The 13,444-nt window shown below is 39.1% G+C and overlaps 1 protein-coding gene across 6 annotated transcripts in view; it reads right to left on the reverse strand.

Moving 5' to 3' along the window:
- ANKRD17 (ankyrin repeat domain 17) overlaps positions 1-13,444 on the reverse strand; it is a 488,939-nt gene that overhangs the window by 187,249 nt on the left and 288,246 nt on the right. The gene's annotated exons all lie outside the window — the stretch shown is intronic.

Here is a 13,444-nt window from a genome sequence, read left to right on the forward strand (position 1 = left end):
CAATATAAGAATATTTATTTTTATTTTAAGTTTTTTTTTATTTTAAGTTTATTTTAAGTTTTTTCTATACCGGCATTCACAATAGATATCGCATCATGTCGGTTTACAATTAACAAGTGGATAGGTAACAAAAAAGGTAAACACTAATATTTATCTTAATAATAATAATAATAATGATAATCGTAGTAATAATAATAAAACATTAAACAAGAGAAGGCTATGTGTGGTACAATACTAAACCAGTAAAAAATACTAAATATGTGTGGTACAATACTAAACCAGTAAAGAATACTGGAAATACAATATCAAATCATCACAGATTACACACAAGGAACAAGCCATCTGAAAAGCACCAAAAGGGAAGAAAGGCAGCACTGTTTGGAGTGGTGGTAATAGGAACAATCAACTAGGAAACAAAAATACAAGGTCTGAGTCAAGAAAAGTCAGCATCAACAAGCCTCCATTATAGGCCAAAGGCCTCAGAAAATAGCCAAGTTTTGAGATTTTCCTGTAAATCAGGAGATCCAGAGTACGCCTGATGTCTAGTAGCAGGGAGCTCCAAAGGGTCGGGACTGAACCAAAAAAAAGTCCTTTTCCTCATGCTAATGAACCGCATTTCTTTGGGGTCAGGCACTATCAAGCGAATGTTCGGTAGCATTCACAATGGGCAAACGGTGTACACAGGGAGAGTCAGTTGGTCAGATACAGAGGTGCAAGAACTTTGAGGTCTTTAAAAATAGGGTGGTAAAAGATCAGCAACTAGTGCAGAGACTCAAGAAATGGGGCAACAGGTTCAAATTTACTAGCATTGAGCAGGCTCCATGCCACAGCATTCGGAATAAGCTGCAGATGGTAAGTGAAGTTTTTTGGAAGGTCATACTAGTTAAAAGACAGGAAACACAGGATTAAATTGGTCAGTTTTCTCAGTGGAGAAAGGTAAAAGGTAGAGTGCCTCAGGGATCTGTATGAGACCGGTGCTTTTTAATATATTTATAAATTATTGGAAAAAGGGAACAAGGTGATCAATTTTTTTTTTTTTAGACAAAATGATTCCAAGTTGTTAAATCATAAGCAGATTGTGAGAAATTGCAGGAGGACCTTGCGAGACTGGGCATTCACATGGCAGATGAAATTTAATGTGGACAAGTGCAAATTGATGCACTTAGGGAAAAGTAACTCACACTGTAGTTACATATTAGGAATTACCATACAGGGAAAGATTCTGGGGCGTCATCATGGACAATACTTTGACATCCTCAGCTCAATGTGCGGCAGCAGTCAAGAAAGCAAACAATGTTAGGAATTATTAGGAAAGGAATAGAAAATAAAACAGAGAATTTCATAATATCTCTATATTGCACCATGGTGAGACCGCACAGAGTACTGTGTAGAATTTTGGTTGCTGCATCTCAAAAAAGATGTAGTTGAACTGCAAGAGGTACAGAGAACACCTAAAATGATGGAATGGCTTTCCTGTGAAGAAAAGCTAAAGAGATTAGGGCTGTTCAGCTTGGAGAAGAGACAGCTGAAGGGGGATATGATAGAGGTCTATAAAATTATGAGCAGAATAGGTAAATGTGAATAAGCTATTTACTCTTTCAAAAAAAAATACAAAAAGACTAGGTGACACTCCATGAAGTTAGTAACACATTTAAAACAAATCAGAGGAAATATTTTTACTTAATGCACAACGAAGCTCTCAAATTCATTGCTGAAGGATGTGGTAAATGTAGTCAGCATAGCTGGGTTTAAAAAAAAAAAAAAAAAAAAAAAAAAAAAGTTTGGACAAACTCCTAGAGGAGAAGTCCATAATCTTACTTCCAGACTTTTTTATACCACAAATACAGAGAAAACTGATCAGAGTAATTTACAACATAATACAAACCAAAATCATAAACAATATAAAAATCACACAATACAGTCTACTTATTAACCAGGTAGACTTGGGGAAGCCATTACTTATCCCTGCGTGTTAGCACATGGGATCTATCTTCTATTTGGGATATTGCCAGGTACTTATGACCAGGCTTGGCCAATGTTGGAAATGGGATACTAGACCCTTAAGTCTGACCCAGTAAGCCAATTTTTGTTCTTATGTAGAAATGAATTTGCATAAGACATAAGAGTTACTGGTCCTTGCAACTAAAATGGCAATCCAACTGCACCTATTATATTTCACTTTCGATATATCATCAGGAGGCAGCCTTTCCAGTCATGTGAAAGAAAACAGTGCTTATTCAAGGACACCATGGCATGGGATTTACATTAAAACATTAACTGGAAAAGGTGATGCTTGTTTAGTTTTACTAAGAAATGAAACATTTTATAGGCCATGGCACAAATATCTGATAAAACTTTTAAGAAAAATAAATTCGGGACTTCTAAAAATAAATTGTGAAGGAAACATAAAAAAATGTTATGGGACACTAAGGGGGCAATTTTATAACAATCCACATAAATTACTTGACAAAAAACAATTTACACCAATTTTCAAAGCAAACTTAAGTGCATAAAATCATGCACACATGCGGATCTAGTGGAGACCCATAATGGTGGAAAATAATCACAGAGACAACGTTTTTCAAAATGTGGATCTGTGTCTTGGACAAGGACATACTTAGGGTGACCGATTCTATGAAAGCATTTATATCACTTACAGGCGGATACAGTAAAAATCGCGGGAGCGCAGGAGAGTGTCCGCTCTACCAGCGCACACGCAGGCCACTCTCCGGTGTGCGTGATTCAGTACATTAATTTATTTAAATTAGGGCCCGCAGTAAAAAGAGGCGCTAGGGACACTAGCGCGTCCGTAGCGCCTCTTTTTTGACAGGAGCAGCGGCTGTCAGCGGGTTTGACAGCCGACGCTCAATTTTGCCGGCGTCTGTTTTCAAACCCGCTGACAGTCACGGGCTCGGAAACCAGAAGCCGGAAAAATTGAGCATCCGGTTTTCAACCTGCGGGCCGATTTCAATTTTTTTTTTTTTTTTAACTTTCGGGACCTCTGACTTAATATTGCCATGATATTAAGTCGGAGGGTGCACAGAAAAGCAGTTTTTACTGCTTTTCTGTGCACTTTCCCGGTGCCAAGAGAAATTAACGCCTACCTTTGGGTAGGTGCTAATTTCTGAAATTAAAATGTGCGGCTTGGCTGCACATTTTGCTTTCTGAATCGCGCGGGAATACCTAATAGGGCCATCAACATGCATTTGCATGTTGCGGGCGCTATTAGTTTCAAGGTGGGGGGGGTTGGACACGGGTTTTCGGCATGCTATTACCCCTTACTGAATAAGGGGTTAAACTAGCGCGTCAAACGCGCGTTCAAATGCGGGTTAACAGTGTGCTCCGCCGGAGCGCAGTGTACTGTATCGCCCCGATTGTATGGTGTATAGTAGCCATGTATGGACATCCCCAAAATTATTATTTTTTTTAATTTTAAGTATCATTTAATATAGATGGATAATTTCTTTAGGTGACTATGGTTCTACCTTGAGTGGTTCATTCACCAGAGTTTTATAACAGGCCATTTCTGTAGATAAAATCATTTAAGTCACAGAAATGCCTTTGACAATTACCCTCTAAATGACCTGAAACACACAATGCTTCATAACTGTGGGAAAAGAGTTACAAGTCAACCATTGCTTACATACATTTTAAAGAATTTTTGACCTCGCCATAGCAAATTAACAGATTTAAAATTATTTGTGGAGCTAAGAATTCAAAGCTTCTACCACAAAAATTACAACTTTATAATAGGACATTGCTCTTCAACTAAGGAATAAGCAAGACAGGAATGCAATCTGGAAGGGAGAAGAATCCATTCTATTTTATATAACAGTAATTTGCTTACATTGCTGTGCATGCCTTCCAACCACTTACTCAAGAACCAGTTCCATGGCTGAAGCCACAAATTCCTGTCTAGGGGAGTTCTGTATTGTGGTTACTTAGAATAGTTACAAGCTAAACATTTTTTAAACTACCTTTTTTTCACACAAAAATAAATAGAAAATCACATTTGTTTTCTGCCCACCCATAACAGCTCTGGGCAATTTACATATACTTATGCCAGTGAAAGTATGAGTCAAACAGTTGCTCCTCCAAAATTGTTTGTGGTGAGAATTCCCTAACATAAGAACATGCCATAATGGGGTCAAACCAAGGGTCCCATCAAGCCCAGCATCCTGTTTCCAGCAGTGGCCAATCCAAGCTATAAGAACCTGGCAATTACCCAAAAACTAAATCTATCCCATGCTATTGATGCTAGTAATAGCAGTGGCTATTTTCTAAGTCAACTTGATTAATAGTAGGTAATGGACTTCTCCTCCAAGCACTTATCCAAACCTTTTTTAAACCCAGCTACAATAACTGCACTAACCACATCCTCTGGCAACAAATTCCAGAGTTTAATTGTGCGTTGAGTGAAAAGGAACGTTCTCCAATTAATTTTAAATGCGCTACTTGCTAACTTCATGGAGTACCCCCTAGTCCTTCTATTATCCGAAAGAGTAAATAACTGATTTACATTTACCCGTTCTAGACCTCTCATGATTTTAAACTTCTCTATCATATCCCCCCTCAGCAGTCTCTTCTCCAAGCTGAAAAGTCCTAACCTCTTTAGTGTTTCCTCATAGGGGAGCTGTTCCATCCCCTTTATCATTTTGGTCGCCCTTCTCTGTACCTTCTCCATCGCAACTATATGTTTTTTGAGATGTGGCAACCAGAACTGTACACAGTATTCAAGGTGCGGTCTCACCATGGAGCGATACAGAGGCATTATGACATTTTCCGTTTTATTCACCATTCCCTTTCTAATAATTCCTAACATTCTGTTTGCTTTTTTGACTGCTGCAGCACACTGAGCCGACGATTTCAATGTATTATCCACTATGATGCCTAGATCTCCTTTCCTGGGTGGTAGCTCCTAATATGAAACCTAACATTGTGTAACTAGGGTTATTTTTCCCTATATGCATCACCTTGCACTTATCCACATTAAATTTCATCTGCCATTTGGATGCCCAATTTTCCAGTCTCACAAGGTCCTCCTGCAATTTTTCACAATCTGCTTGTGATTTAACTACTCTGAATAATTTTGTATCATCTGCAAATTTGATTACCTCACTTGTCATATTCCTTTCCAGATCATTTATAAATATATTGAAAAGCACGGGGCCCAGTACAGAACCTTGAGGCACTCCACTGCCCACCCCCCTCCACTGAGAAAATTGTCCATTTAATTCAACTCTGTTTCTTGTCTTTTAACCAATTTGTAATCCACGAAAGGACATCACCACCTATCCCATGACTTTTTACTTTTCCTAGAAGCCTCTCATGAGGAACTTTTTCAAATACCTTTTGAAAATCCAAGTTCACCTTTATCTGCATGTTTATTAACCCCTTCAAAAAAGTGATACTCTATGCTTATGCAAGTTAAGTTTCCAATAGACACATTCATAATTGTTGTTCATAGATTTCATCTTTTGAAAGTATTTAAAGAAGGTTTGCACTTAAGACCATTTGTTATTTTGGACAACAGTATATGAAAGATTTTTTACTAATGATTACACTTGTTAATGTAAGTATGTCAGCTTTTGCCCACACTTCATCATTTCAAGTCTTTTCCTCCATTTTTTTTTATACTATTGTATTTAAAAATATTTTAGCTCTGAAGGGTCATGGAATGAAGATGAAAGGGGGAAGACTCAGGATTAATCTAAGGAAATATTTCTTTTTCAGAAAGTGTGACTTATGCATGAAACTGCATCCCAGAGCAGATGATGCAAACAAGGCTGGTGTTTGAATCTGAGAAAGCATGGGACAAGCATGGGGGTGGGGGTGAGGGGTCTCTGAAACTGTGATAGGGATTGTAGAGTTGGGCAGTTAGTGTGGATGTGCCTGTTTCAATATTTCTAAATACTTTTGATCAGTATTAACACTAGGAGAGGGTGATAAACCAAAGGCTAAGGAAAGGGACTGAGATGTAAATACACTTAATTCTCTAGGAGATTATTTTTAATTGTGCCAAATTGTGACAAAGAAATGGGACCTGACAGGGTGCCAAAGGAACTCAAGGTACTAACTATACCCCTTACATCTCTGCTCAATGCACTGTAAATGTTTGTTTAACAAAGAAGCACAATCAAGAGCTTAAAGATTATTAATATGGGGTATCAGCAGCTGTGATACGTGTAGTACAAACCAACCACTGGACTACTCAGTCTTTTACCCCAAAACCACAATAGATTTTTTAGAACATTTTTTTTTGAACAGCAAATAAAATTATTAGCCCCACATTGCAGACATTACAGATGTTTCGAAAATGATTGCATCAGGGGCTAGACATAGAAACACTCATCTATAAATCGGACCGGCTAATCTATAAGTTCCTCCTGACTGTGCCTTTTTTTTTTTAAACAGTATTTGGCACTGTCCGTGCACCTTTTTTCTGGGCGATGTGCAATGCATCGTAAAAACAGGAGAGGGCCATAAGAAACTGAAGAAAAGTAGATTTAGTACCACATCATAAAGGGTGAAAACAAAGAAAGCAGAAAACTGCAGAGCTGTTATGCAGATATCAACTGTAGCCAAAATAAAGGAATAACTGCTAAAGGAAAATAATATTGCTATACCTTCAAGCCAAGATCCTAAGGGAAGATCTTGTAAAACAAAAACAGAGAATCATAGGCTGGGTGCAGAAAACCATATTTGAAAGGAAAACAAAACCCTAACAATCACCAAAATAGGAAAAGGAACTGGATGGTAATCAGCTCAAAAGATGGGCACCAAAAGGGAGTATGGCCATTCTGCTTGAATATTTAACTTGCCTGGAATATGTACTGTTTCCAAGTTCTCAGATAATTGTTCTGCCCAATATTGAACTTAGAGACTTTTAGTGTTGTCTGGATTTTTGCTAGCTTATAATCACTGAAATATAATTGTCTGATCTTATTTTGATGTGCTTCCCAACAAATCATCCTCGATGTGCTGTGCATTGCTTCTCTAGCAAATTTCCATGAAACATTTTCCTCTCTTGATTATAAGCCCTGAATTTCTTTCCTGGGTAAAATCATGCCCCCAACCTACAAGACCTATGTGTCTGTTGATATGTGAGTCTATGTTGCATCTTATAAAGATTTGAAACTGTTTATTGTTTAGTGCTTTTTACCATAGCAATATATTATTGACTGTGACAGACATACTGAGAAAATTTGGTCTAGCCTAGGAACAGTTTATCAAGTTATCAGAAAGTTCATATGCAATTTTTGATTTGCTGGAAACATGTTCCATCGCTGATGCCACGAGTCAATATTTGTAGACACTGACATGGCATTGTCATATGCTGTAGTAACATTGCCATTTCAGTCATAAGTGAACATACTCTTTCTTCCAAAAGGCTAATTATTCCTAACAGTGCAGAACCTGATACCCAGAGAATATGAAATTACAGAACTCTTTTCTCATCTGAACATCCACCTACAAGTTTGCAACTTGATCACTCATTTCTGAACAGGACTGTGTTCTGATGAGAAAATGATCCCGATATGGGCAGATGAATATATCTTGTGTCCTGAGCAATGATTCAAAGGTAACCAATACTTTGGAAAACACTTTGGGCATAGATAAGATAAAATTTGATCTGTATTAGTGTTTCCTCTGAATTTCTGATAACAGGTATGGGTGTTTGAAATCTGGAGAACAGTCTCCAATTTATCAAATTATTGTCCTAATGGAGTCCATTCCAAAATGTATCTTCTTTACACAGATTTTACATTCATTAGTGGCATGAAACTGCCTGTCTTCTTCAGAATACACAATAATTTGAAGAGACCCTTCAACATCTCTCTTGAGTTTAAATGTAACAATTGTTTCTATTGTAAATATTTGATCACAAAAAGAATGAGTGCATACTTTTGTAATTCCCCTATCACCTCTGACTTACAAATATTTGAGGGGGAATACTTTGAAATTCTATCAGTTAACCAAAATTGACTCCAATATCTATTAGTCGATGACTGAATATTTGCAGCAACTTGCAAACTTATGCAACATTTCCTCTCTTCCGAGATTGTGGAAATATCTTGTCTGGAAATGTCAGATGGTTTAAACTTTTTTCCTATTTGTGCTGAAAAGCTTGAAAGAAGAGCAGCCAACAATTATAATCAACAGAACTCTCTCCCTCTGTAGTTTCTTTGATAAGAGTCTTGAAGTCACTCCCAGTCTTTGCTCTTTGTGGCAAGCCCTTTTTACTGTCAGCTATTTCCTTGACAATGTTTAACTTGAATTGGAACAGAATATAGAAACATTAATGACAGCAGAAAAAGACCAAATGGTCCATCAACTGCTATACCATGTAGATTACTCCCATGTTACTCTTAAGGATATTAAGGGCTGTTCAGTGCAGGTTATCCCCAACTCTTATCGTAAGGATAGTAATACTTACAATCAAAATCAAGCTTGATGGACCCTTGGTCTGACCCAGTATGGCATGTTCTTATCTATCAAATCCATAACTAAATTACTGCTAGCACCATTTTAATTCAAATACTGCTTGAACATGCTTTCCTTTTGGACATGGCCATAGAAGCAGTCCTGAGCTTTTTCCCTAATGTCTGTGCATCAATACACCCGACCGTAAAATTCAGGGGCCCAGCGTTGGCTGTCGACTGAATCCAATTTCTCTTTTTCCCCCCTTACCGAAGTGGACAGCGATGTTGCAGTTGCGTCAAAAGTATCAAGGCTAATTGGTAGAGTAGTCATAGCAATGCTTAAGGGTAGAAACTGCTGCTCTGTGTAGGTTACCCCCATGCACCCTTTTCTTCATTTCAATCTCTTTAGAGATCCACAGTGTTTAGCCCAGGGGTGAACAAATGTTTTGAAACATGGCCCACTCTTCCATCCATACAATTTGTTGCCCCCCCACCCCCAAAGTTGGCTTATAACATATTATATATAATCTAATCTAATTATCTCTGCTCTTTTATATAGTGATGGTGGTGGTTCACAAATATGTTGAGCACAAAGGTAAATGTGTAGAGATAATTAGATGTGAGACGTGACAATAGGTTGATATCTGTTTTCACAGACATCGTTGAAACAGAATAGACCACTTTGTAGCAAAAAACTTTACTGATTGAGAAAGTTGAGAAAGTGATGTTTGATGTTGATACATGAAGAAACAATGAAGAATATAGATTTGATGTTCACATATAGAAACATAGAAATGACGGCAGAAGACGACCAAACGGCCCATCCAGTCTGCCCAGCAAGTTTCGCACTTTTTTTTTCCTCATACTTATCTGTTACTCTTGGCTCTTAGTAACCTTTTGATTCTGTTTTCCCTTCCACCCCCACCATTAATGTAGAGAGCAGTGTTGGAACTGCCTCTAAGTGAAATATCTAGCTTAATTAGTTAGAGGTAGTAACCGCCGCAATAAGCAAGCTATACCCATGCTTATTTGTTTACCCAGACTAAATAATTCAGACCTGTTGGTTGTTGTCTGTATATAGATCCACTTTTCTTGAGTGTTGCAGATCCCTGAAGAAGCCCTGTACTTCAGGGTGAAACGAGGCTCTCGTTAGAGGATGAATATACAAAAACAATATAATATGAAGACAATGTAACAGTGGTTGATTGTATAATATGAAAATAATGAATTAGTTACAATAATACCATGTAACAAGAGAAGTGTATATGTGATATATTGATTGTTGGATATTGGATATTTTGTATCTAAAGAATTCAACATCATTTAGAACAGTATTTTAATAAGGGCATTGTGTGAGGGGATGGGTATGAGTGGTATGATTGGTGTGAATGAAGGGTAATGAATGTATGATATTGGGGATGTTTTTAGGCAATATATAAGTGTGCAAGGTGGTCTATATAGCAGATTAAGAATAAAAAAGGTATAGTTTAAATTTTGTATAATAATAAAAAAATGATTGGCATATAAATTTGCCGAGTACCTCTGATTTGTGTATATCACACACAAAGAAAGGCAGATACCACACCACATCCAGACAGGCACTTCACAGTAACAGAGCTGCTTACCTGTAACAGGTGTTCTCCTAGAAAAGCAGGATGTTAGTACTCACACATGGGTGGTATCATCAGATGGAGCCCAGCATGGAAAACTTACGACAAAGTTTCTGGAACTTTGTGCATACTGAGCATGCCGAGGATGTCCTATACTATGTGTCCATGCGGGGTCTCTCTTCAGTCTCATAACATACAATTACAATTAAAATAAACAGGAGAAACCCAACCATGGGGTGGCGTGCAGGTTTTGTGAGGACTAATATCCTGCTGTCCTAGGAGAAAACCTGTTACATGTAAGCAACTCTGCTTTCTCCTAGGACAAGCAAGTTGGTAGCCCTCACACATGGGTGAATCCTTAGCTACAGGCTGCTCCCCAACACAAAAGGGGACTAATCAGCACCAACCAGGTGCCAACGGGCACAACCATCACATTGCTGTTGGTAACAGAGGGGGAGATAACCTCAACCCAAACAATGGGCCCTAGGCAGGGAAAGTTGGATTCTACACCTCAAAGAGATTCCGAAGGTCAGACTGGCCAAACCTGTTACGTCAGCCATCCCTATCCAGACAATAGTGAGATGAGAATGTGTGGAGAGAGCTCTTGCAGATCTCTCTACGGGAACTGCTCGCAAGTGGAACACCGACATTGTCATGGCTCCAGCAGAATGAGCCTTGACATGACCCCCAAGATGCAGTCCCGCCTGGGTATAACAGAAGCTGCAGTGTGCTAGCCAATCAGACAGTGCCTGTTTGGCAACGGCAACTTCCAACCTATTCCTGTCAAAAGAAATAAAAAGTTGGGTGAACTGTCTATGGGCTTCTGTCCACTCCAGAGAGAAAGCTAAGGCTCCCTTGCAATCCAAACTGTGCAGTGCTCTTTTGCCTTGGTGCGAATGGGGCCTGGGAAACAATGTTGGCAGGACAATTGACTGTTTTAAGATGGAAATCAGTCACCAGCTTAGGCAGGAACTTAGGGTGCATATGCAAGACCACTCTGCCATGATAAAATTTGGTATAAGGTGGATAAGTCACTAAAGCCTGGAGCTCGTTGATCCTGCATGCTGAAGTGACTGCCACCAAAAGTATGTCCTTCCAGGTCAGGTACTTCAGGTCCCAGGAGTGCAGTGGCTCAGAGGGAGTTTCCATCAGCTGAGCTAGCACAACATTGAAGTCCCAAGACACTGCGGGAGGCCTTAGGAGAGGCTTCAATTGAAGCAGGCCCCACATGAAATGTACAACTATTGGCTGTTCAGAGATGGGTATAACATCTACAGCTTGGTAGTATGCAAAACTGCACTGAGATGAACTCTAGCGGAGTGGGTCTTCAAGCCAGCCTCCGATAGATGTAGAAGGTAGTCAAGCAGTTCTTGTGTGGGACAGGAGAACGGATCTAGGGCCCTCTGCTCACAGCACAAAGAAAACCTCTTCTGCTTCAGTCTGTTGGACTTTCTAGTGGAAGGCTTTCTGAAAGTCACCTGGACCTGAAACATCTTCAGAGAGATCTAGCAGCTGCAGAATTAACATCCATGCCATGAGCAACAGGGCCTGGAGGTTGGGATACCACAGCCTGCCCTGATCTTGAGTGATGACATCTGGGGAAGTCCCCAGACTGATCAGTCTCCAGATGGACAACTCTCAAAGGAGTGGAAACTAGATCTCTCTCAGCCAATGGGGAGCTATGAGGATCATAGTCCCTTGGTCCTCACAAAGTTTCAAGAGGAATTGGAGGATATGCAAACAGACGACCCTTGCCCCAATGGCAGGCGATGGCATCAGAGGCTGGTTTGTCATCTGACCTGTACAGGGAGCAGAACTGAGTAACCTTGTTGCAGGGGGACGCGAACAAGACCATATCTGGGTTTTCCCAGAAGCGAAACATCCAGTTCACTACCCCAGGCCCAGAGACCAATCGTGGGGACTAAAGGCATGACTCAGTCTTGTCCACTCTCACGTTCTCCATTCCAGTCAGATACATGGCCCCAAGTACCATCGCGTGGGACAGGTCCCAGGAACGAATCTGGACCGCTGCCTGACACAGGAGGTACGACCCTGTGCTTCCATGCTTGTTGATATACCACATCGTAACTTGGTTGTTTGGATCAGTACAATTTTGTTGGACAGCCAATCTCTGAAAGCCCACAGCGTGTACCTGATCGCCCGGAGCTCCAGGAAGTTGATCTGATATCGTGCTTCCTGGGCGGCCCATAGGCCCTGTGTGCAGGGCCCTTCTACATGAGCTCCCTAGCTCAAGGTGAATGCATACATGTTTGGGACAATCTGGATAGGGGGATTTTAGAAAGATATTCCCCATTCCAAATTCGAGAAAACCCACCACCAGGACAGAGAGTCCCAGAGAAAGAGAATGACTCGGATTCGAACCTGGAGGCTCTGCGTGACCTGGCACCACTAAAACCTCAGGGTCCATCGGGCTCTGTGCATGTGTAAGCGTAATAAGGGAGTAACAAGGACGGATGTGGCCCAACAGCCTCAGCAAGGGCAGAGATTAAACCTGCTGGCTCTGTTGAAATATTAACAAAACAAAAAGCAAGACCGTATGCCGTGGAAAGAAGTCTTATTAATATTATTAGATAAAACGCCCGACTCCGGCTGAGTTTCGCCTAATCGGCTGCATCAGGGGCTGTAATAGTAATGGAAATCAATATATTATCCATTGAATGTTAGTCCTTACAAGAAAACAATTATATATTTAAACATAAATAAACAAAACTCTAGACATCGAAAAACATATAAAAGCTTAATTAAAATAAAATCTTTAACTTATACAAAAGATCAAAATCAGAGATATTACCTCAATTTTCTTTGTTTTGTATTTAATGCTACACAGATGTTCTTATGTGTAGCAATACGTCAAAGTTGGCTGAAAGAAACCTAAATGTATAAACAGAATCAATTTATTCCCTGTAAAATTTGATAGATGCCTAAGATGATATATAGAGAGACAAAATTAAATTGTAGTTACAACTTGAAAATTAAATGATAATATTTACCAATTAACGTAATTTCACAATGGAATTTCTAAGTTATTCAATTTTAATATATTAATGCCATGATTTATCCCCAAAAGGTCTACTTACAAATAGTGTCAAACATTTGTATAAATACAGTTCTTTTATCCAATTTAATAATGAAAGGATAAGTAGATAGTTCACTATTTAAATAAAAAGTCCCTTTTTTAAATATATACTCACACGCAACAATCAACTAAAATTAATATTGATTGACTTTACGATTTGTACAAGGAATTCACTTGTACAAATTACAGCATTAGGCATTGTATACGTGTCAATTACAATCTCTTCTACAGATAACAAAACGTACTCATTCATAAATTTAGTTTGTTCTTAACAGGAAGTAACCTTTAAGTTAAAAATTAAAAATCTATTCCCC

The sequence above is a fragment of the Rhinatrema bivittatum genome, chromosome 1 (genome assembly GCF_901001135.1).
Source record: "Rhinatrema bivittatum chromosome 1, aRhiBiv1.1, whole genome shotgun sequence".
NCBI classification, from domain to species: domain Eukaryota; kingdom Metazoa; phylum Chordata; class Amphibia; order Gymnophiona; family Rhinatrematidae; genus Rhinatrema; species Rhinatrema bivittatum.